General features: G+C 34.9%; 1 pseudogene; it reads right to left on the bottom strand.

Annotated features, from left to right (window-relative positions):
• Nucleotides 1-2,855: 2,855 nt before the first annotated feature.
• The window catches only part of LOC121040423 (actin, clone 302-like), an 86,485-nt pseudogene continuing 62,049 nt past the window's right edge, over nucleotides 2,856-27,291 (bottom strand).

Genomic DNA, 27,291 nt, shown 5'->3' with positions numbered 1-27,291 from the left:
ACACACACACACACACACACACACACACACACACACACACACACACATATCCAACAGAGAAGCACCTAAATATAGTAAGCAAGTACTAACAGATGTGAAGGGAGTAGTAGATAGCAATACAATAACAGTAAGACACTTCAATTCCCCACTCCTGACAATGGGTAAATCAACAAAGGAAATGTTTTAATTGAACCATATTTTAGACCAAATAGACCTAACAGATATATACAAAAGTTTTCATCTAACAGAAGCAGAATATATACTCTTAAGTGCACATAAAACATTTTCAAACATATAATCATATGTTAGGTAACAAAACAAATCTTAACAAATTTAACAAATCATACAAAGTTCTCTTTTCTGACCAAAATGGTGTGAGACTGGAAATTAATAACAAAAAGAGCTCTGGAAAATCTACAATATGTGAAAATTATACACACTCTTGAACAACCAATGGGTCAAAGAAGAAATCAAAAGGGAAACCAAAAAATATCTTGCAAGAAAAAAATGAAAGCAAAACATAACAAAAGTTATGAGATGCACCAGACACAGTGTTAACAGGGACTTTCACACCAATAAATGACTACATTAAAAAAAGAGAAAGATCTCAAATAACCTAGGTTTAAACCTCAAGCAACTAAATAAATAAATAAATAAATAAATAAACCCAAAGTTAGCAAAAGGAAGAAGATCAGAGAATAGAGAAAAAATATATAAAAGATGATAAGAGGTGTTTTTTTGAAAAGAAAAACAAAAATTAACAAACCTTCAGTTGGACTTACCAAGAAAAAATAAAAGGAGTACTTCCATATGTAAAATCAGAAATGAAAGATGCTACAACTGATAAAAGAAATGCAAAAAATCCTAACAACCTACTATGAATAATTATGACAACAAATGGTATTACTTAGAATAAATTGATAAATTTCTAGAAACAACTTTCCACATTTGAATCATGCAACTTACCACATCTGAATAATGAAAAAAATATAAATTTGAACATATCAATAAACAAGTAAAGAAACTGAATCAGCAATCAAAAATTTCCCAACAAAGAAAAGCTCAGAACCAAGAGGTTTCACTGGTGAATTCTAAACATTTAAGGAATTAACGCTAATCCTTCTCAAAATCTTCCAACAATTTAAAGAGGGAACACTTCCAAAATCATTTATGAGGTTAGCATTACCGTAATACCAAAGCCAGGTAAGGGCACTACAAGAAAATAAAGCTATGGACCAATATCCCTGATAAATATAGATGCAAAATTCTCAACAAAATAGTAGCAAACCAAATTCAACAGCACATGAAAAAGGTCATGTTATGATCAAAGGGGACTTATCCCTGTGATGCAAGAATAGTTTCACATATGCAAATCAATAAATGTGATATACCACATTAATAGAATGAAAGACAAAAATCATAAGACCATCTAGGTAGATACTAAAAGATAACATTCAACATCCTGTCTTGATAAAAACTCTCAAAAAAATTGCGTATAGAATAAACATACCTCAATATATTGAAAACCACACGTGACAAGTCCACAACTAATATACTCAATGATGGTAGGTTGTAGGCTTTCCGTCTGAGATTAGGAACAAGACAAGGATGCCCACTCTTGCCACTTTTATTCAACATAGTACCATAAGTCCTAACCAGAATGATTAGGCAAGAAAAAGAAATAAAAGACATCCAAATTAGAAAGAAAAAAGTTACCTTGTATGTTTGTTGATGACATGATCTTTGATGTAGATAATACTAAAAATGTCACCAGAAAAACTGATAGAATAATAAACTCAGTATAGTTTTAGGATACAAAATCAACAGACAAAAAACACGTATCTATACAACAACAATGTCTGAAAAAAATATCTGCTATCTATTATCTATCAAATCCCATTTACCAAAGCATCAAAAATAATGAAATATTTAGGAATACATTTACCCTATGAGGAGAAAGATCTCAACTCTGAAAAATATAAGATGATGAAAGAAATAGAAGAAAACACAAATAGATATTTTGTGTTCATGGATCAGAAGTGTTAATATTATTTTTAAAAAAATACTACCCCATTCTATAGATTTAATGCAATCTCTATCAAAATCCCAATGAATTTTTCACAGAAATTCAAATGGTACCAGCAAAGACCTTGAAATGTAAAGCAATATTAAGAATAAAGTTGTAGACATCACACTTCTTGGTTTCAAATTATTCTACAATAATTACTATAGTAATCAAAACAGTATGGTATAGGAATAAAAACAGACACATAGACTCTATGGAACAGAATGAAAAGCCCAAGAGTAATTATGGGCAATTAATAGTGGACAGGGGAGCCAAGAATACTCAGTGGGGAAAGGATAGTATCTTCATTAAATGGTATTGGGAAAACTGGAATTTCACATGCAAAATAAATAAATAAATAAATAAATAAATAAATAAATAAATAAAGTCCTACAATCCAGTGCAGATATCAGATACAAGCTTCAAAGACAAGTTTATTTTCTTTTTTTTTTTAATTTTTTTTCAACGTTTTTTATTTATTTTTGGGACAGAGAGAGACAGAGCATGAACGGGGGAGGGGCAGAGAGAGAGGGAGACACAGAATCGGAAACAGGCTCCAGGCTCTGAGCCATAAGCCCAGAGCCCGAAGCGGGGCTCGAACTCACGGACCGCGAGATCGTGACCTGGCTGAAGTCGGACGCTTAACCGACTGCGGCCACCCAGGCACCCCAGACAAGTTTATTTTCAAAGGCTTATTCCAGTTTCATGGGGCTAGCATGAGGTGTATACATTTGGGCAAATGTATACTTCAGAATTCACTCATGTAGCAAATGCTACACATGTCCTCCGTTTAGAAGTATTTGTGATGGATGATGGAGAGGCCAGACCCATCACAATCCTGCTTGCTGATCTGCATCTGCTGGAAGATAGACAGCAGAATGTAGCCCCCTATCCACACAGAGTACTTAAGTACAGGAGTAGAGATTATCTTGCTTTTCATCAGGCTGGGCTGTGATCTCCTTCTGCATCCTGTTGGCATTGCCCGGGTATATGATGGTCCCACCAGACAGCACCATGTTAGCATAGCAGTCCTTTCAGAAATCAACGTCACACTTCAAGATAGAGTTGAAGGTGGTCTTGTGGATACCACAGGACTCCATACACAGAAAGGAGAGCTGGAGGAGCACTCAGGACAGCAGAACCACTCACTGCCAATGGTAATCACCTGCACATAGGCAGCTCATAGATCTTCTCCAGGAAGGATGAAGGGGTGGCAGTGGCCATCTCCTGCTCGAAATCCAGGGCAACAAAACAGAGCTTCTCCTTGATGTCACTCACAATTTCCCATTCTGCGGTGGTGGTGGTGAAGCTGTAGTCAAGCTACCCAAGAATCTTCATGAGGTGGTTCCATCAGGTAGCAGCCAGCCAGGTCCAGATGCAGGATGGCTTGGGGCAGGGTGTACCCGTCATAGATGGGCACAGTGTGGGTGACCCCATCCCCAGAGCCCATGACAATACCAGTGGCATGGCCAGAAGCATACGCAGAGGGAACAGCCTGGATGGCCATGTACATGACTAGGGTATTGAAGGTCTGGAACATGATCTGAGTCATCTTTTCATGGCTAGCCTTTGGGTTCAAGGGGGCCTTGGTCAGCAGCACGAAGTGCTCCTCAGGAGCCACACACAGCTCGTTGTACAAGGTATGGTGCCATCTTCTCCATGTCATCCCAGTTGGTAACAATGCCATGTTCGGTGGGGTACTTGAGGGTCAGGATGCCCGGTTTGATTTGGGCCTCATCACCTATGTAGGAGTCCTTCTGGTACCTGCTCACGATAATGCCCTGTTGCTGGGGCACTCAACCATGGGCAGGAAAATGGCCAGGGGATATCATCCCCAGCAAAGCCTGCCTTGAGCTTGTCAGAGCCATTGTCAATGACGAGCCCAGCAATCTCCTCTACTATTGCCGTTGGTGGAGGTGGAGGTGGCGTCAGTGGATGCAGAGACCAGGCAGTGGGAGAAGGCAGAATCCAGGCTGGCTACAGTGAGTGAGACTTCCAGGTTTCTTTTAATTGGAATCATGGATACTTAGTCTACTGTCCTGTTGGTAAGAATATCAGTGAGAAAAAAAAAAAAAAAAAACAGGCTGGCATCCTACTTTAAATATTTTCATACTTGATGCATCTTCTTTTATCACCCAAAATCCTTCAACTTCATGCTTTTCCCAAATTTGAGATCATACCATCTTTGTCCCGTTAAGAGTGTCCTTTGTGTACAAATGATACTGCTCCTTTAAAAGTCATTAGTGAGATGTAGACTCCCCTAAGAGACTCTATGATATGTTGTTTGTGCAGTTGGTTCTCTGAGAGTTCTTCTTCTGTTTTATTCTTGTCCTTCATCTTCAAGATGACATGGTGCCTTCACAAGTATCTCCTTATAATCTATGTAAATTATTTACTATGTTGGTTTTCTACTGCCATACTAACACATTACCAGAAATTTAGCAGCTAAAACAACACAAATTTGTTATTTTACATTTCTGAAGGTCAAAAGTCCCACACAGATTTCAGGATGTCAAGATGGCTGTGTTTCCCCCCTCCCAAGAATGCTCTAGGGGAAACCTGTTTCCGTGCCTTTTCTGGTTTCCAGAGATCTATATATCCCTTAGCTGGGGCTCTCCTTCCCTAATCTGCAAAGGCAGCACTATTTCAGTTCTTGGACCCTTCTTCATGGTCACATCTGTCTCTAAGCTCTGCCAAGAAAGTTTCGTGCTTTTAAGGACTCATGTGATTAAATTTGGTCAATTGGATAATCCAGGATAATTTCCCATCTCAGAATACATATCCCTATTCATTTCTGCAAAGGCCCTTTGACTCTTTGCCATGTAAAGTAACAATATACACATCCCAGGGATTGTTTAGCACATTTTTAAGGGTTTATTATTCTGCCCACCACTTTCACCATGACATCTTCCAAATATGGGGATGTACTGTGTAATATTTCAATACAAAAGCAGATGCAGGGGTGCCTGGGTGGCTCAGTCGGTTAAGCGTCCGACTTCGGCTCAGGTCATGATCTCACAGGTTCGTGAGTTCAAGCCCCGCGTCGGGCTCTGTGCTGACAGCTCAGAGCCTGGAGCCTGTTTCAGATTCTGTGTCTCCCTCTCTCTCTGAACCTCTCCCGTTCATGCTCTGTCTCTGTCTCAAAAATAAATAAACGTTAAAAAAAATTAAAAAAAAAAAGCAGATGCAGAATTCCACACATACCTCCAAGAAAAAGTGAATCACATTCAACTGATGTATTTATTAATAACCTCAAAAATTTCTATGTACCAGGATGACAAATTTCTTTCTGATCAAATGCACTCAATATAACTTAGTATTTGATTTAAAATAAAACATTAACATTTTATAAGAAAGGCAGAGATTGTTAAACTAGGATTCTAAAGATGGATTACTTGGAAACAAACACATTTATATCCCATCTTAAAAATGATTAGGATGAATGAAGATGTAAATTATAATAAAATGATCAAAGAGAAGGCTGTCTGCATCTGGCTCTCTGCCTTAGAAGCTCAGGGATGCCCTTCTTTCTATTTTCAGGGATAATCAGTCCCTCAGGGACTGTCTTATGCTAACTAAAGAGTGGAGACTGAAGGAAAAAAAACAGATTGCACTTTTATTAATTAAAGTGAGAAATAAAGTTGTCACAAGCCCCCAAATTCAGAACTTATGTAAGATCAAGCAGCAGGTCTTCAGGCTGTAGCTTTGCTACATGGAAGTCATCATCAGTAGCCACTTCATTGAAGTGACTCAAGAAATAATTTTCCCAGTGACATAATGCTCATGTACAATATAAGCAACTCGTCATAATTTTAGTGTAGGATATCCACCTGGGATTCCCAACACCCACATAGGTGAGTTTAAAATGAGAAGAAGAGGCTGGAAAATAATTAAAATCATTGGCTTCAAAGTGTCATATATTCCTTCGCTTCAAATGTCATTAAGAGAGAAATATTCAAATGGTCTCACCTATATGTAAGGAGCAGTGAGAAAATTAGTCCTTGTCTGGGCACAGCATGTTAGAGCCAGCATGGGCAAGGAGAAACATGGAAAGAAAGATGTGTAAATTAATGAAATCTGAGTATCTCTCTCATCATGCTTGTAACTTATAGTCTTTCCTTCCTTTTTAATCACCTGCCTCGTTGTCAGTTACATTGAGGAGTTTAAAACCTCTTTGTCATAACATATCCCGCAGAAAGATTTCATGAAGTTTGTACCTTTCGGTGCACAATATCTGAAGATACATGGTTAAGATGAGATTTTTTCTTTCATCTTCTGATTTTTTTTCTTAAGAACAGACTTACACACACATGTCCGTAAGGAAATGCAAATGAGTTAGCTTCAGCTACTTCTGTTTAGACTACTGCTTATTGGTCTAGTAAGAAAACTAAGAAATGTTTTTCATTTCGAAGAACCACAAGTATCTTCAGTTGTCATGGTATGCAGTTCTTCTAAGCTGCTAAATCTCAATAGTTTCTTTTTCCCTAAGGGATTTTAGTCTGTGTCTTTGAAGGCATTTCTCTGCTCTTCCCCACTTTGGATTACTGGTAGTTGAATCAGTGTTAACTTCCTAGACTTTGAGTCTATCTTTGTAAAAGATCTTACATTTAACCCTTAAAATGATAGAAATAGAATTTCTAAGGCTAATAATGGGTTTTTCCTCTCTTCTAGACTTTCAAACTTTGCAGGAATCAATTTTTAAAATATATATGCTCAAATCAAAGCATTTGGAAGTAACAAAGTATATGATGCTAATAGAGGCAAAGTTTTTTTTTTTTAATTTTTTTAAATGTTTATCTATTATTGAGAGAGAGAGAGAGAGAAAGAAAGAGATAGAGAGCTTGCACAAGCAGGGGAGGGGCAGAGAGACAGGGAGACACAGAATCGAAAGCAGGCTCCAGGATCCAGGCTCTGAGCTGTCAGCACAGAACCTGACCCAGGGCTCAAACTCATGCACTGTGAGATCATGATCTGAGCCAAAATTGGACTCTTAGCAGACTGAGCCATCCAGGCGCCCCTTAGCAAAGCTTTTAATGCAGGTCGAAGCAGGCTTTTAATTGTTGCAAAGTACTGTGCTCATCTGAGATAACAAAAAATTCCCAGGATTTTTTAATAAATGCATTTTTCTTAATTAGTTTGTGCACTCTTTTGGAATAAGATCTGGAAATGAGTGAGGCACTGGGGAAATTTATTGTTTATACCTCAGAGAAACTAGAATAGTGTAAGACACAGAAATGTTTGCATACAATTGTTTTTAATCTTACTTTGGGGAAAATGAGCACACACTTGGGAAACTCAATAGAAGAGTTAAATGTTTCATATGAGGGTGGGCTTTTCTACTTATCATGATTGCTTGGGGGAATAAGTTACTTTGAAGCACAGGAAGGCATTGTTATATCTAATCCTGGATACCTTCTAAAAATAAAGGACCATTATTTGTGGTTCAAATGCTCATTCCTAAGCAATAAAACTGGATTTGAAAACTTCTATAGTGTTGAAATAAATGAGCAAAATTTTTGAGCTTTTCTTTATTGTCCTCTTCTCCATGACCAAGTGTCTTTCTTTTGGAATCTCAGTTGATTCTCATTATCCTCCCAGAAATAATCTTCTCTTTGTTTCTAGTTTTCTATATATTCTAGTTTTTTTTTTTTTTTTCAGTGTTACCTAAGGTCTGTTTTAGAAACGAGGTAGAAAGGTTGAAGAAGCATGAATCAAACAATAAAAGTTATGGTGTCAGAGGAAATGAGATGATTTTGCACTTCCTGAAATCTGAAAGCAGTTTATGGCTTTTTCTATTGTAGCAGCCTGAATTTGATCACTTAATTACAATGCAATGTTCTTATAAAAGGCCCATTAACCAAAAAGAGAAGACCAAAAGAGTTTGAGTAGTGTTTATTCAAAACTTTAGAAAGATAATTAAAATGAATGAATCACCATAAATCATTCTGACCCTGAATTTGCTCACACCCTTGTCTTGACAAATTAACAGAGTGGTACAAAAAAATAGCCTGTTTCCAAAGAGATTTTTTCCTCTTCTCTTCAGGTTCTCTATTTACATTCTCACATTTAACTTGTCTAACCAAATGGATTAGAATTAAATTGTAAATGCAACTTATTTCCCGCCTTAAAAAGACGAACACCGTTTAAAACATGTTCACTGCCTTAGCACATTTTGTAATAAATTTGGTTTAAAAATTAAATTGATGCATATTCTCTAAATACATTTTTTTAGACCAGGAAAAAATATTCTCTTCTTCCCCTAATAATTTTTTTTAAATTTTTCAATACACTTCAAGCTACATTCTTCAACTTAGTTTGTTCAATGAAGAATGGAGCTGCACATATTCAGAACACATCTATAGTAATTTATAATTTTCTTTGGAGGCAGAGATCTAATGCAGTAGGAAATTAAATATTGATATATCATCTGCTCCACACTGTTTGGTAGCACAACCATTTCTGGGATATTTATTGACACTTTTCATAAAAATATTTAGTTTGTTTATGATGAACTCAGAAAACTAGACTGGTATTCCAAAGAGTTAAACATTTCTGTCCTACAGCTGAACAGTAACAGAAACTTTTGCACCTGCCACTTCCTTGAAGTAGTTTAAAGTATTTTATAGTTGACATGACTAGGAAATATGGAGAATATTTCACGTTTTCTTTTAAAATTCTATATAAGGGTTGTCTACTCAAAGACTGAAAATGATAGGAATGATGGTCACTCCACATCTATTGCAGTAAACTGTAAAAGGAGACATTCTTTTAGCTTACAAAAAGTGTACCAGAACAGATACTAACATTTTAGTACTCAATGGTATCTTACTAAACTAGCGTCTTCATCATTAAGATAATAACACAATGGCCCAGAGAATTTAATGATTTTACCAAAAGCATAAAACTTTATTACATCTCAAGTCTCATGCTTCTTACCAAAGATGAGAGCATTCAGCTGCTCGGCTCTAATACCCACTGGGATACTGGAAACAGCATTTTTATCCCCTGTATTAACCTTTTCTCATACCTCCTACAAGTAAGGCAAACTGTACATTGGTATTCAACCATCTCTCACCGATGGTTTATAAACAGCACTATCACCTGTTAAGTAATATCAGAGATGTGTGCTACCTCTTCTATAACCTGAGGAATAAAAAAGCTGCTGACCATAGAAAAGACCAAAAAGAAAAAAAAATTGGCAAAGCCATAATCTTAAAAATCATCATGCTCATCTTTCCCACTGCAAAGAATGCCTTCACAGAATTAAAAGTCCATGTCTATCAAAGTAATATTATTTCAGGGAAAAAATATTCTAACCCCTGGTAAATACCTGTCTTTCCCACTTAAATAGTATCTAATAAACTAAGAAGTCTGGACAGGCCCTCAGCATTTGGTATAAGAAGATTTAATTAGGGCTTATCTCTTGGAGTGCCTGGGTGGCTCAGTCAGTTGAGCATCTAACTTCAGCTCAGGTCATGATCTTATGGTTCGAGCCCCACGTCGGGCTCTGTGCTGACAGCTCAGAGTCTGGAGCCTGCTTCAGATTCTGTGTCCCCCTCTCTCTCCGCCCCACCCCTGCTTGTGCTCTGTCTCTGTCTTTCAAAAATGAATAAACATAAAAAAAAATTAGAGCTTATCTCTTTAATCAAAACAAAAAGTAGCATGTTATCTGTATTCTACCATATATTCAGTGCTTACTAAGTGCTAATAGACATTCTTCCAAGAATTTTCTTTGTATCAGCTTATTACATCTTCCCAAACAACCTCAATAAATAGAACTATTATTGTCTCTATTTTGTAAATGAAAGGAAAGAAACTAAGACACAATTAACCAAATCCCATGTACCACACAGTAGCAACTCTCTTGGACACAGCTTGAACTCCCTAAATCTTTGGTGAACAAATAAATTAATTCTATAACCTGACACTAATTACACAGATCTAGCCACCATTAATAATGCTAAAAATATTAATAGGCATGCTATCAATGCTTATTGATTGCTATTGCTTGGGGAATGACACATATTTTCCTTCTTAATTCAATACTAGAGAAAAGAAAGGCTGTATCCAGCCTTGCCAGTTCTTTTTAGGACATTTCAACTTTCGAAGAAGGCCTGTAGAAATACAGTTATCTATATTTATACAGATTGATATTTTCATATATATGTATTTGTGCATATAAATATATGTATATGGAGAGTGAGAGGAAGAGAGATTTCAAATAGTTAATCTGCACTAAAAGTATATCACTGCATTAGGAATAATATACAATGCTGTACTCTCTTTCCTTCTATGTCTGAATCATCTTTCATTATTGGATAAAAGATTGATTTGGCTGGAGTTAGACAAACCCAGGTGGCTCCCTGATGCTTATCGTGTGCACATATTGTCTAGCACCTGCTGAATATTACTTCATTCTGTTCTTTTCTGTAATAGCCCTTTAACCACAAAATTAATAGTGTACTCAGAGGTGTACAAATGGAAACTAAGCGCACATTATTTCAAATTGTTATTATTTCTTTCAGATTGGCTTGAAGGCATTTCACCATTTTGGGACCCAAAACTGGTACATTTGTCTGGTACCACATGGTCAAGCAGAGTCATAATTTTCTCTCCAATATCTGGTGCAGTTATGGTTTCCTTATAAAATATGCATGCCTTTGAGTGAAGAGATTCTAAATGGTAAATATAAATGACTGACTTTTTGTGTGATTTACTCTTTCTTGTTATGACTCTATTTTAAAGGGCCCCATTAATATAGATTTATTTATACGGCATGGGTTGGGTGCACAGAAATGAGACTTGGTTGCACTTCAGAATGAAAAGAAAAAGGTTATAAAAATGTAATCAGTGTTTATAGTATGTGTTTGTATGTGTGATTCACTGAAAATCCACAGATACAGGATTTACAAGAGATTCTGTATGAGGAATAAAGATATGTTTGGATACCCTCAGGCAATTGAGTTCAACACATAGAAAGTTAACCTACTAACAATTCAATTTATATAATCTGTTACTAATTATAAATTGCAATAATATAAAAATTATACATTGAAGTAAGTGATCTATAATTAACATTGTAATCTGTTATTAATTTACCTTAAATACTTAATGAGTTTCTCTTATAATTATTCTGATACTAGATTTTCTTGGCAAACATGAAAGATGAAGTTCCTCAAAGAGATCTTCATCTGTGGAAGGTGGGAGTGTATAAACAGATAAAAAAGAAAATATAAACGGAAATAATCTGATTAGAAAATTCTAAGAAGTTCCTAGAATTCTGATACTATAATGTAAGCAAGATTATAATTTAGATTATTTGGTCTATCAAAAAAAAACATCAAGGAACTGATAATATTCAGACAAAGCTAACCCTGCAATGTAACAACCCCTTAACCACATCATCACAAGTTTAGGAAATAATGATCTCTTAGATTTACTTTTGGTTGCTTTTTGTGAGACAGATTTTTGTATCTTTGTTTCCCCATGTGCTATTTCTGCTCATTTTAAGTGAAATTTCTAAAAAAGCACAAAAACAAAAACACACAAAGAAACAAGCATAGCACTTGCGTGGGTTAATACAAACTCTATTAGTAAATGTTTGCATGCTCCTCCAGTGTTATATCATGTTAATATTCCTAAACCCTGAATACCAAGTTATTCAAGTAATAACCAGTCATCCAGCATGATCCTAATTAGTTTGTGAACTTCCCTACAACTGAGATATAACACTTGAGAAGGAAGCACCTGCTGAACCCTGTGATGAGGAGGGATCTGTGTTTTGGCGCATCTCCAATATTTAATTAACCTGTCATCTTTTATTATGTCTCTGCAAAGCATCTAAATCTTGTACAACTTAAACACGCTAAAAATATTTCGAAACCCAACCTGGCATTGATTTAAGGTTAGTCCCCTATGGGCATTGTATTATTTTTTATAAATTACAATGTTTTTCGGCTTGTGAAAGTGTTTTGTCCTTTTTATGGTTAAGGTTTGGGCAAGTCCAACTCACAGAAATTTTAAATAGATTAAGCAAAGCAAACTCAGAAGAACGTGATTCTACCTCATTTACACATTGCATTTGTAATTATTCTTTTCAGTTAGGTTCAAAACTCAGAAGTTAAATACCTTGAGCAATGTTTTGCGTTAATGAGCCCAAACTACAACACAACAGTCAGAATGATGACACAGCATACTTTAATTATATAATTCAAGGTAGGTCCTGTACACAAGAATTCTATTTCACTAGAATATCACTATTGTGTGTGTGTGTGTGTGTGTGTGTGTGTGTGTGTGTGTGTGTGTTTATAATTACCAGTTAAAATAAGTAGTCTATTTCAGGAGTTGCTCATGAGTATAGAATCCTAAATTAAGGTCGGATTCAGGGTCCTCTACGTGACATGGTACTTAACTCAGATAGGACCCTTTTAACTAAAGTAAATTTGCAAAGCATATCTTTAGTAATTTTTATTAACCTCTCTAAATTTGTCTACTTGTTTGTGAATGTGCTTTTGATAAAGCATAATATTTAGAATAATTAATATTTCCCTAGCCACAATATTTTCTTTTTAATTTTTTAATGTTTATTTATTTTTGACAGAGGGAGACAGAGAGACAGAGCACGAGCAGGGGAGGGGCAGAGAGAGAGGGCGACACAGCATCCAAAGCAGGCTCTAGGCTCTGAACTGTCAGCACAGAGCCTGACATGGGGCCCAAACTCACAAACGGTGAGATCATGATATGAACCAAAGTCGGATGCTTAACACACTGAGCCACTCAGGTGCCCCTAGCCACGATATTTTCTCAGGCAAGGGTTCTTTTCACTCATTGAAATTTCTATCAGTTATTCTAAGGTAATAATCCATTGAAAAGAATTAATTTCCATTTGCTATTTCAGACTCAGGGATGACAAGGAGAGAAAACTGGTTGCAGCCTTTTCTGAAAGAGACAGGTAGTCTCCGTATTTCATAGGAGACTTGTGCATAACCCATGAATGTGCAAATTTGTCCACTGCAGAATACACTTGTGTTAAACAGAGCATTTGTAGATATTTGTGGCAGGTGAAAACTCACAAAGTCTTTCAAAATGTAAAAGATAACCTATTATGATCTGAGTTTTTGAACATAAATTGTCTGCTCTTTCTTTCTTAAAGCTAGAGTAATGACTGCTATAGAATTAAAAATACGCCTAAATGTATGGTATCACCTAAATCAACGTTACATACAAAAATAAAAAAAAAAGAGGATGAATAAATCCATTACCTGTATAAATTGTACAAGAACATAAAATTTCCTAAGTTCTATAACTGCCAGTGCCAACACATTGAAAATGTAACATACAAATGTGTTTCTGACTTAGGAGTCGGGCTTTTCCAATTATAAGATGTGACTCAGTAGGACTGTTACTCCCAGAAGTGACACTTCAATATTCAAGCAGTGAACTACTAGATTACTGCTCCAAAATGCCTGAAAAACTATGTAACTGCTCCAACTTCACCTTAACACTAGAGTGAACAGTCTGAGGCTTCAATAGTTTTGACTTGTGGCAAAACTTTGAACTGCAAATGTACTACCATTTTCCTGGAATTGTTCACCTTTTTAGAATACCTTTTGCCTAAAACAGTATGAATGAGATGCCACCACAAATTAATACAATGCTTTGCTCACCAGTGTTTCCAGTGTAGATGATTTTTACAAACCAAATACATGATACAATAGGTGGCTAAACAATAGAAATTATTTGACACTAAATACTTAAGTATATGTAATTCAATTTATTAACTTTCTATATTTTCTGGACATTAGAAATAGCTAATTTGGATATTCTATAAAGTGAATCTATTAATCATCAGTTCCACTGACCTTTCTGAGATATATAATTTTTCAGTAGACTTCCAAATACTCCAACAGATTAAGGCCAAATGTGACGTGCATAATAGGTGAATAATAAATATTTTTGAGTGAATAAATGTAAGAATCATAAGTGGATATTCAGGATTTATCCTCACTTCAATAAAACCCATAGCAGGTTTATTTCATTACAAATGATGGAATCTGCTTTATTATATTGAGATAGAATTCTCAATTGGCTATAGGAGTACAGGAAGAGAAAGTAATATGGTACAAATCAAAGTTATGCCTCAAAATGTGGTCATATAATAAGATTTCCTCAATAACAATAGATCTCAAAATAGACACAAGTTGTGATAGATTTTATCTAAACAGAGTGCAATCAAAACAATTTTGATTGAAAGTTATAATAAAATTTTAATTCTCACAATAAGGTTTATAAAAGTTCTAAGAATAAATTTATGGTTTACTTATCCTGATTTTGTTTTTTTGTGTTTTTTTTTTTTACAAAACATATTAGAGAGCATGCGAGCAGGGGAGAGGAAAGGAGGAGAGAGAGAGAGAATCTCACGCAGGCTTCCCACTCAGTGCAGAGCCCAACATGGAGCTGAATCCCAAGACCCTGGGATCATGACCTGAGCCAAAATCAAGAGTCAGATGCTCAAGGACTAAGACATGCAGGCACCCCATGTATCCTGTTATAATACTAAGTAGTTTTCCCCAATTTTGATTCCAAGTAAACATTTCTCAGATAGAAAACAATGATTCCTGTTACCTACACATATTATAGCTCAATATAATTAGTATTGAGATATAAGTAATATTTGATATTTTCTTATATTCCTTTGTTTCAGGCCAGAGAAGAATAAGAAAATGCATTTATAACACTTAGTTGATCTAGATAATCTGTGAGGATAAAACACTTATAATTAAAAAAAAATTCACCTATTCTGCACACAATGCAACATTATTTGGTAATTGGCTATAACCTGAATTTGGGAATCACTTTCAAAATGCCAGTATTTATTTCATAAGATTATCTCCACATTTTTATCTATCCTTATCTGTATACTTACATACAAATGATTGAAACTAATTATTTGAATACCTTAAACTATTTGTCTTAAAAGACTTTAATGGTTAAAAACAAAATGGCACTTCTTTACACAGAGAGCTATGTCATAGCAATTAGGAAAATGAAAGGCCAGCCAATTTTCGTGACTGACTCTAGTCAGTAGTCAGTTGAATGCTTTGGTTCATCACCCATACAACCTGCCTTTGGGAAGAAGGCATTCTTGCCTGCACTGCTAGAATATCTTGGAAGGTGAAAGTGACCTCACCCAAGGTTATATGCTTCCCTCGGACTGGCAGTCATCCAATGAGCCATCAGAAGGGACAGTAAATCACCCCAGGCTTCATGCCTCAATTTGAGACATTTCTGATGGTCACCCTAACTCCAGAGTTCCATGCAGGAATAATGCTAAGGCCATTATTCCAATAGCATTATTCCAACCATACTGTAATTTTCTTCTTTCCCTACATGCCTGCTTCCTTCCTTTACTCCCAACAGATGTTATTCCTGAGAGTAGCAGCAGACATTGGGGGAGGGGCAGGCAGTGATTTTTCAGACAGTTTTCCTTACTGGAGAATTGGGTATGAGAGCAAATGCTTACATTTTGTCCTTGGGCAGAACAGTTAAGTTAGAGCTAGCCGTGGAGACAATAGGGAGAATTACTTCACTTCAATCCCCAACAGCAAGAATGTAAGTCAGCATTCTGGAGAGAGGAAAACAGGAGAAAATGAAGAGACTGAGAAAGTGTCAAATTAAAAGCTCAGTGCAGATATTCTCAGTGTTCATGTGGCTGAGCGTCTGGAAGTCAAAGCATTCTTTGGTGAACACTAGGAAATATTGACATTGGATTTTAGGATTCAAAATATAAATCATTTTTTACCAGCGGAAAGGGCCAATATTACATAAAGGCAAATGGAAATCACACTTGGTCTAACAAAATGCTTTACAGTTCTAAACATGCCTTCAGTTTTTCTGTTAGCATTCGTTACCCTAACCTTCACTATGTAGCTGCAAGCTCTTATAGCAGATGACAAAGGGTTAAGAAATAACACTTAATTTAGAAAATGCTATTTCTTATTTTCTTCTCCATGAATTTGGAAAATACTCCTTGTGTAAATTTTAATAACAGAACATCTATATGCAGCAGAAGCATAGCTTTAGAGTCCCTAGCTTAGTGTATGCAAGCTTCCAGACAATGGAAAGAAATGAGAAGAATTAGAATAGCTTGGATATATGGTTTATGGATTGTGAGCAAAGAGCCTTCACCTTCATGGAATCTGTACCAGTAACTGACAGGGTGCATGACACAGCTATATACCCATACACACACACACGCGCTCGCCACACACACACACACACACACACACACACACACACACACTCAAATCTGTCAACTTGATTACTCAACATTGTGAAAAACAATTTCACAGACATCTAAATATATGAATATTTGTACTGTTCAATTGTATAATCAATCTTTATAATTTGAAAAAAGGGCTATTTGCAAAACAAGTTATTAGCCATAGCAAGAAATGTCTCCATATAAAATGCTGTTGAGAAACCAAACAAGAAGGGAACATAATTCAGAAAAATGATCAAATTATTCTCATGTTTAGCAGAAAGCCCTAAAATCTATTGTTGCCATTAAATATGTTTTGTCTTTATTATTTTATAAAGACTTAAATATATTTAGAATGAAGATAATGCTTCTCTGCATTACATTATTACAAATCAGGTGAACACAATGGCAATTTAAAGTTTGTAATTTTAATGGTAGTAGCAGAAACCTTTTGCAAGGCTTAAACCAGACTTTTAAAAAAGGGTTTTCAAGGGCTCTTGGGTGGCTCAGTTGGTTAAGTGGCTAACTCTTGGTTTCTTTTCAGGTCATGATCTTAGGTCATGATCTCATGGTTCATGAGATCGAGCCCAGTCCCTCGTGGGACTCTATGAGCCTGCTTAGGATATTCTCTCTCTCTCTCTCTCTCTCTCTGTCTGTCTTTCTCTCTCTCTCTGCCCTTCCCCCACTTACACTTGCGTGCACGCTCTCCCTCTCTCTCACTCTCAAAGTTAAAAAAAGTGTTTTCAGTATATAATGCTGTTATTCCTTAAATACTTCTTTTAAAGACTACAGATTCTTTGGAAATAAACATGTTAGCTGGCCCCTTCTAATGAATTATTTTTACTATTGAAACCACCAATATATTTGGTGGATGTGCTACTATTATTTCCTTCTTAATAAGAATATAATCATAGTTATTTCTATTTTATTTTTGTCCAAATCCATGTTACTCTTAGAGGTTATTTTTTATCTGATTTTTTTTAACCCAATGTTTTTGTTTTTAATATCAATGAGAGTGAAGACTGATTACCTAGACCACAAAAGCAATAACCTTAGAATTAAATCAGAGAAGTCTTTGTGAATTTTAACATTATGATCTATTAATTATAACATGGTCTTTTATCAGCATAAGGATTATAACACAAACTTTTCTTAAAAGACAAATTCTTAATTTTTCTTCCAAGCAAGTGAAAACATTCAAGAAGAATTTAAGTGGAGAATATTTGCACATGAGTTACAAACTAGTAAAAAATCACTCTAAATACCACATTTTCAGAGATAAACAGAGACTCTGTTTAGCCTGCATATTGGAGACTTATAATTTAGCAAAAAGAAGGAAAACCATGAATATATTTAACAAATCTCACAGCAGCAAATATTCTTCTATACCCACACACTAAATACTAAAGTACTTTGGTTTACTATTGGCTTCTATCTTTCTTCCACTTATCCTCATTTTAGAATATATCATGGCCATTTACTTGAATAAGACATGCTACATCACCAAAATAACACACAGATGGAGTTTTAGGATTCATTTTATGATGCATTAATGTGTTTTATAGGCAGATTCGCACACACTGGAGAAAAAAGAGATTATTTTCAAAAGTCTGTTAAGACCTATGAGCTATATATTTTCTATGAAATCATATCATAAATGCACAAGACCATAATAAGTTAGGGAGTTGCAAGGGGCATAGATCTCCTAAGTTAGAATGTGCTGTGAAAGTCCTACAGAAACATTTCTTAAATTGAGGATGATGATATGTAGGAGATGGAGTACTGAAGGGCATATGAAGGGTAAACTAGGGATGCAAAAAGTAACCAACTGCTGTGGCTAGAGAGAATGACAAATCCTATGAAGGTGGGAGTGATCCTTTGCCCCCTATCTGAACGTGTTCTCTTCCTGAAAAGAGACATTGAAAGTTTAATAGGGATCACCATGATGTTAAAAGACCACATAAGGCATAGTTACATTATTCTTTGGCAGTTACTTAAAAAAATTATATACAATTAATTTGCCACAGCTACTTTGTTTTATGCTAATTAAAGCCTAGATATTTGCTCTTGTATGAGATTAGACTATCAGCATTAGTTCAACTTGATTCTGGAAGCCTGCAATACTGTGTTTATTACTTATGTAAATTTGGTTAATTACACACCAACTCGGTTATTTATTGCATTTCAATTAGTATCCTTTTAATAGTTACTAACTCTTTAATTAACTCACAAGAATAAGAGGTGTCTTGTTAAATGTAAATTAAATAGATTTAAATAGACAATAGATTGCAAATGGTAGATTTACTGCTAATGCTATAGAAAACTGTTGTTGAAGAACTAAATGTACTCAATACCATCTGCCTTCATCTCTAGGCAAGAAGAGAATTGTAGTTTCTTTAGAATCCTTTTTAGGCCAAAGACTAGACCAAGACAAAACCTAAGTATGCCAAGTTTTTGTTTTGTTGTTTTTACAAGAGTGTGTTAAATGTAATTTTGAGTTTTGGCTTATTACTGATGAAAAATTCAAACAAAGAGAAAGAAATGTAAAATCTCTCTTGAGTGTGGCATTACTTCTAAAATGAACGTTAAAAGGCTTAAAAATAATCCATGATCACTGATTTATCTGTCCAGTGTACAAGGGAGCAAACTACTACAGCTCTTCCTTAAGTGCTCCCTTATGACCTAACAAGAAAATTAATTACCAGGGCACCACTATATGGCAACAACCATGACTATGAGGAAGACTGAATGTCAATGGGCTGACACTGTAACCCAGTTTTGTGAACATAAATGTTTCTTTTTTAGCTAGTTTATTTCTCAGAGGTGAAATAAAGACTTGGCTAAGATTTAGAGAGAATCTATTTCATTTAATAGCAAGTTTTACTCCTCGCAAAGGGAGTTCAAAAGCATTTCTGGATCCTGTTATTTATGTCTTGTGACTGACAGAGTCTGTCACTGTAAACACCCACAATAGGTGGAATGGGGATTTGTACATATTCCTCTGCTATGTCCTCCACACTTTGGATGTAAAAAGGTTTAACATGGAGGAAAAATATTTTAAGATCTGTTGGGCCAAGGTTTGGCATACCTACTGTAACAGAATAATACAAGATATAGTTATGCTGACATAAATTCCTGAAATTTAAACAAAGTATTTAGTTTTTTCTTCAAGATTATAATATCTCAAAATGATGAAATCAAACAGTGAAGGCAATAATATCATCAAATGTAAAATTAATGGAAAAATTATTAAAAAACACCATCATGTCTTCGGCAGTACTCAAATTACATTTAACTTCTATAATCACTGTCAATATGACAGCCTCAGATAGTCCCCTTTTCCTCCTTTCTTTTACAGCTTCCAAGATATTCTGTTTTTCTCCAGGAATTAGTGAACTGGAATAGTATCCATCATAGAAGATTCTGATTGCAGGCAATGTTATACTGTGAATATTACATGAGACTACTTACTGCATTCTACATTTTCCTTTCTATCATTACTTTATATCATTTCAAAATGATAAAGTTTTCTACTAAATATTCACTTAAACTTTTTAAAAATAAAAAGTTCCGTCGTCAAATTCCTTTGCAGAACTCAAGTGCATAAAAAAGGTCTACAAATTTCTTGAGGTAATTAATCTTGGCAATATTCTCTAAAGAATATGCATCTTGCTCTTCCCATGAAATTCTTTCTAAAGAAGCATCCTGAGGATCTATTCTTAGCAAAACTTTTCTAACCAGAATATCAAATGGTATAGCATTTACATTCTGGAGCGATAGGTCTGAGTTTGGGTCATGCCTCCAACAATCAGCATCTAAATGACATGGGTAAATTTCTTAAGCTCTCCAAACTCAAATATTTAATTTTCAATGAGGATAATAATTATTAACATCTTAAGTTTTACATGAGGATTTATTGATATATTACGTGAGAATTATTTGCCAGATGTTTAATGCAGTGTTTGGTATTTAGTAATTGCTAAATAAGTGGTATTGTGCCTATTCAAATATTAAAGGGTTCTGTTAGATTTAGGGACAGAAACATGGTGCTATATGCAAATAAGAAAATATATGCTATTATACTTTGTAAATGAATAATTATTTCCCAGGTTTAAACTATAATTATTTGAAAAAAATTTTTTTTCTTAAATTATGTAGCCACAAAACAAAATAAAAATATTAATGGCTTATAGGGACTCTACCTACAAGTTATGCAAAGACCTTTTTATAAGCTATTCTTTCATTAGCAAAGACAACTTTGATAACTACTTTATGCAGTTTAGTTGCACCAACTTAAATATTATACTTCCTTGATATCATTACTGTTTATATATATTGATTTGAGCAAACCATGTCACCGTACTACCCTGAGCCCAATCTTCCAGAATTGTCCTACCTCTGGAATCCTAAAATCTATTCCCCACATATTGCAGGACTTCACCACTCTTCCTAATGTGCCTACCAAGCCACTGTCACTTTTCAACAGTGAAGTTTTTGTCTGGTTTGGGAGAGACCACTGCATGTACAAGGCTTAGAGGTACTCAGCTCCCCAAGTCCACAGCTCCAAATGTTTGTATAGCTCCTCATCCTGACTTTTTTTTTTTTTTTTAGTTTCAAAGAATGGGAAATGTATTAAACTGTTCATGTATAATTTGATCAATGAAACCAAGGGATTTTTTAAACTAAATTCTACATCCAATGTGGGGCTCAAACTCAAAACCTCAAGATCAAGAGTTGCATGCTCTACTGAGCCAGCCAAGCACCCCAAAATCTTGTTCTTTGCAAAGATAAATAAAATTGATACAATTTTAGCTAGACCTATGAGATAAACACAGAAAGGACCCCAAAGAGAAGTAACAACTGACACCACAGAAATACAAAGGATTGTTAAGAGCATACTATAAAAAACTATATGCCAGCAAACTGAACAACCTAGAATAAATGGATTAATGTCTAGAAACATATAACCTTCCCAAACCGAATTAGACAGAAATAGAAAAATCTCAACAGACCAATTATTAGTAACAAAAATAAATTGGTAATCAAAAACCTGCCAACAAACAAAAGTCCAGAACCAGATGGATTCATATGTGAATTCTACCACTTATCATTACCCTGATACCAAAACCAGATAAAGACATATAAAAAAGGAAAACTACAGGCCAAGATTCCTGATGAATGTAGATGCAAAAATCCACAACAAAATATTAGTACACTATATTTAACAATACACTAAAAATAACATTACCATTATCATTCAGGATTAATTCCCAAGATGGAACGATGGCTTAATATTTGTAAATCAATCAATATGTTAGACCACATCAACAAAATAAAAAATAAAAATCATATGATCAGGTTGCCTGGGAGGCTCAGTTGGTTAGGCATCCAAGTCTTAATTTCAGCTCAGGTCATGATCTCATAGTTTGTGAGTTTGAGCCCCGTGTTGTGCTCTGCACTGACAGCACAGAGCCTACTTGAAATTCTCTCCATTTCCCTCTCTGTCTCTGTCCCACCCCCCACTCACGCTGTCTCTCTCAAAATAAATAAATAATACTTAAAAAATCATATGACAATTTAAATAGTTGAAGAAAACACATGACATAATTGAACATCCATTCACCACAAAAATTCTCAACAAAGTGGGTTTAAAGGGAACATAACATAATAAAGACCATAAATGAAAAACCCACAGCTAACATTATAGTCAATGGTGAAATAGTGAAAATGTTTCCTCTGAGATCAAGGATAAGACAAAGATGTCCATTCTTGCCACTTTGTTCAACATGGTACTGCATGTCCTAACCACAGTTATCAAACAAGGAAGGAAAAGATATAAAAGTAACCAAATACTGGTAAGGAAGACATAAAACTGTCACTATTTGCAGATGACCTACTATACATAGAAAACCCTAAAGACTCTACCAAAAATCTATTAGAAGTAATAAATGAATAAAGTTTCAGGGTAAAAAATTAATACATGGAAGTTGATTGTATTTCTATACACTAATAACAATTAGCAGAAAGAGAAATTAAGAAAGCAGTCCTATTTACAATTGCACCAGAAAGAATAAAATATCTAGGAATAAACTTAGCCCAGGGGTAAAAGAACTAACTCTGAAAACTATAAAATATTGATGAAAGAAATTGAAGATGTCGTGAATGGAAAGATATTTCATGCTAATGGGTTGAAAGAAGTATACTGTTAAAAAGTCTATACTACCCGAAGCAATCTATAGATTAAAGCAATCACAAAGCATTCTCCACAGAACTAGAACAAATAATACTAAAATTCCTGTGGAACTACAAAAGACCCTGAATAGCCAAAGCAATCTTGAGAAAGAGGAATAAAGCTAGAGGTATCACAATACCAGATTTCAAGATAAACTGCAAAGCTATAGTAATCAAAACAGTAGGGTATTAGCACAAAATAGATACATAGATCAATGAACAGAATAGAGAGTCCAGAAATAGACCCACACTTAGATAGTCAATTAATGTAAGCCAAAAAAGGCAAGAATATACAATAGTAAAAAAAGATGGTCTCTTTAGTAAATGGTGTTAAGAAAACTGGACAGCTATATGCAAAAGAATGAAACCGAACCACTTTCCTATACCATACACAAAAATAAACTCAAAACAGATTAAAGACCTAAAAGTGAAACCTGAAACCATTAAACTCCTAGAATACAGGCAGTAATCTCATTGACAGCAACCATAGCAATAGTTTTCTTGATATGTCTCCTTGGAAAAGACAACAAAAACAAAAATAAACTATCAGGACTACACCAAAATAAAAAGCTTTTGCACAGCAAAGCAAACCAACAACAGAATGGAAAGGCAACCTACTGAATGGAAATATATATTTGCCTATTGTATATCTGATAATGGGTTAACATCCAAAATATATAAAGAACTTATATAACTTTAAATGGGCAGAGCACATGAATAGTTATTTTTCCAAAGAAGACATACAAATGGCCAACATACATGAAAAGATGCTCAACATCATTAATCATCAGGGAAATGTAAATCAAACACACAAAGACGTATCTTAGACCTCTCAGAATAGCAAAAATAAAAAATAAATAAATAAAACACAAGAAATAACAAGTGTCAGTGAGGATGTGGAGAACTAAAGGAACCCTATGCACTATTGATGGGAATGCAATTTGGTACAGCTGCTATAGAAAACAGTATGGAGATCCCTGAAAAAATAAAAATAGAAATACCATAAGATCCAATAATTCCACTACTGGGTATTTAGCTAAAAAACAAAATGAAAATTAATTCTAAAAGATATATGCACCCCTATGTTTATTGCAGCACTATTTATAATAACCAAGATATGGAAGCAACACAAATGTCCGTCTATAGATGAATGGATAAAGAAGGTGTGTGTGCGTGTGTACAATGAAATATTACTCAGCCATAAGGAAGAATGAGATCTTGCCATTTGAGACAACATGGATGGACCTAGAAGGTATTACGTTAAGTGAAATCAGACAGGGAAAAACAAATATCATATGATTTCATTTATACATGGAATCCATAAAAGCAGAAACCCATAAACACAGAGAATGTTATGGATGCCAGAGGAGAGAGGGATGGGGGGATGGACATAATGAATGGGTTATGGGGATTGGGAGATACAAGCTTCCAGTTATGGAATGAGTAAGTCATGAGGATAGAAAGGTACAGCAAAGGGGATGTAGTCAATGGTATTGTTACAGGTAAGCATAGCAAAAAATATAAATTTGTTCAATCACTATGTTATAAATGTATAAGCTTATTGAACAACTATGTTGTACACTTGAAGCTAATGTAACATTGTGTGTCAACTCCAATGGAAAAAAAAATATTTATACCTCACTGTGGGACAAGGAAATATACTATGTAATGCTGGATGTTAAAAAATGTTTGTAGGGGCGCCTGGGTGGCTCAGTCGGTTAAGCGGCCGACTTCGGCTCAGGTCATGATCTCGCAGTCCGTGAGTTCGAGCCCCGCGTCGGGCTCTGTGCTGACAGCTCAGAGCCTGGAGCCTGTTTCGGATTCTGTGTCTCCCTCTCTCTGACCCTCCCCCGTTCATGCTCTGTCTCTCTCTGTCTCAAAAATAAATAAATGTTAAAAAAAAAAATTAAAAAAAAAATAAAAGTTTGTAACCATAATAAAAATTCACTACTTCCCAGTAAATGTTATTTTAGTGAAAGGATGTGTTTTCCACATACATGGCTTTTAATGCACTTTGTGAAGTCACTAGTATAAAACATGTAAGAATGCTAATTGTGTATGTAAATAAAAACAATGTGGGTGTGCCTGGGTAGCTCAGTTGGTTGAGCATCTGTCTGACTTCTGCTCAGGTCATCATCTTGCGGTTCGGTTCCTGAGTTTGAGCCCTGCACTGGGCTTGCTGCTGTGGGTGCAGTCCCTCCCCCACTTACTCTCTCTCTTCCAAAAACAAAAGCAAAACAAACAAAAACAATGTTTCTTCACGAAAAAAAAAACTGACCAGAGGAATATGCTTCAACAGCATTTTGATAACTGTCAAAGGTGGTGGGTTTTATTTAACGATGTAAATTTTAATTCTAATGTCTCAAGCAAAATATTGAAATGGAAATTTTGGCTTATACTCCTGATAGGGCTCTCTTTCATAGACTTAGGAACACTCAAAGAACTTTAGTACAGAATCATCGAGTAGGTGGTTAGAATGATTTTTGTCCTTAATCTCTTGTGCTCAAAGTGCCTTTTAGAATATCTTAAAACTAGTAATAATTACATTGAAGTGTAATTATTCCAAGTGTTATTTTTTCCCTATTCAGAATGAACCACTTATTTTAAAGAGGATTTTCTAATGAAATAGAGATGTATGACTAGAGACAAATTTTACGTAATAATTCATCTTTTGATTGTTTTTACTGTAATTTTTTAGACCACAATTGCAATAATGGTCCTTGAAAGTTTTATCATTTATATCTTGCTATACTAAGCAGATTTTTTAGAGAAAATGTTCATGATAGTTTACTTTTCTTATTTTTTGACCTGGGCTGCATCTCTGAATGTTGAATACCGTGACTGCCAGGATAATGGAAGACTGACTCCTTAATTTATACATTCACAACTCCTGCTACGAGAAGAGAAAGTAAGTTGCATTGCGTTGCTCAGCTCAGTGTGGGATGAGGAAGACGAGCTGAGTGAAGAAGAAAAATGAATGGACACAGTCAATATTTGACACTTGTTATACGATCCTTTTAAGAAAAGAGAGAACAAATTTATTCTATATTTTGCCTAATTATATAGTTATTGTTCATCTTTGCAGGGTCTGAGAAAGCAAAATAGCATGCAAAATTAGAAAACTGCAGAAATCCTTAATGCTGATGCATATACATATACAAATTGAGGTGGCTTAGCTGAAGAAGTGTTAAGTGACAAACACTTTAAACACTTGCTAAGTGTTTTCTGTTTCTCAGCTTTTGAAAGCTGATTGGCCAAATGACAATGAGAGAGTGGATTTAATAAAAATTTAATAAACCACCTTTTGTTTCTATTCCCTCTAGTAGAAACTCCTTATTTTTTTGAGGGCACCTGCTCATATTTTCCTGCTTTAGTAATCCTGAGAATAGGAATAACAGAAAAATCAGGCTGAGTATCTGACATTTATGGATTGCCACCTGCTTTAGTGAGTAGATGGACTTTTTCTCCCTTCAAATGGATTCCTGATAAAGCTGGGGTCTTCACATTGTAATGGTGATAAATTTTGTGATCAAAGAAGAGGATGCTATATACACATATGTGATGGAGATTGTTACAGTAGAAAAAAACACACCTGGTGGAAAATAATTTTGTTAAAACACTTTACAAACATAATTGATACATTTATTCCTAGTACTCAGAGTTGTGAAACCAATAGACAGGTCACTATAGAAGATTCAAAATATTTATTTTCTTAGTTTGCTATCTGATTCTACATATATCCAAAAGACCTGATGTGGGCCTCAATTTTTCTAACTATAAAGTAGATAATTACCAATTGTATAAGTAAAAGGTTAGAAAAAAAATTTTTTTGATATATTTTATCATGGTTGCCCTTTTCTGTCCACAATATTTATCAATGTTTATTTAGCTAGTACACATGATTCATTTTTCTGTTAGTCTCCATGGAGACAACAAGGGACAAAGGTCATGGCTCCACAAAGCATTTCCTCAGGTAATTGCTCAATTTTCATAGCTCTCAAGCTGTTACTAGTGAATAGATAGTCTAAGGGGACATAACATATCAGAGATGTTTGCTAACTCATCCATTTGAAAATGACCTTAGAGAGGTTTTAGAAATTGGAAGCTACTGAAAACTTCTGTAGTTTCACTGGTTCAAATGTGAGTGAAATAGAACAAGGGAATTTTTTAAAAAATATTGTTTATATGGAAATTGAAACAGTCTTAATGACAAGACTCATTTATTATTTCTTTCAGCAAAGAGTTACCGGTGAAATTGATAGTATTCCACTAACACAGGACAGGACAGATCACACACGTATTTCTTTTAGTGTGAGATGCGTCATGAAGTTAGTTTTGGCAAAGAAAGGGTGCTAGGTCCAAAATAACTACTTCTCATCTCTGCAAGTGAGTATTGTGACACATTCACATGGTGCTCTTAATTTCCTCTTCTCATGTACAGGTCAAAATTCCTAATACACCTCCATGGTATAAAATGTCCTAGACTTAAAATATTGGTTTATATAAAATAAATCATGAAAGCTTTCTGCTCAGCCTGGTACATCTTTATCCTAATGTGCAACTAAAATGAGAAATATTCAGGGGTTACTTTGTAAAATCAGAAAAGACTTTCATTGGTGGTTAAATCAATTTTGATTGACTATTTTCATTAGGAAGTGACTTAATTAAGGTCAACAAAAAAATTATAGACCAACCACTCTTGTTTGAAGATAAGCTTCTGTTTGAAATATTTTTT

The sequence above is a fragment of the Herpailurus yagouaroundi genome, unplaced genomic scaffold, assembly GCF_014898765.1.
Source record: "Herpailurus yagouaroundi ecotype Mexico unplaced genomic scaffold, PumYag 28, whole genome shotgun sequence".
In the NCBI taxonomy this organism is placed as follows: Eukaryota; Metazoa; Chordata; class Mammalia; order Carnivora; family Felidae; genus Herpailurus; species Herpailurus yagouaroundi.
The sequence above is the reverse complement of the archived record's forward strand: the minus strand, read 5'-3'. Positions and strand labels throughout refer to the sequence as shown.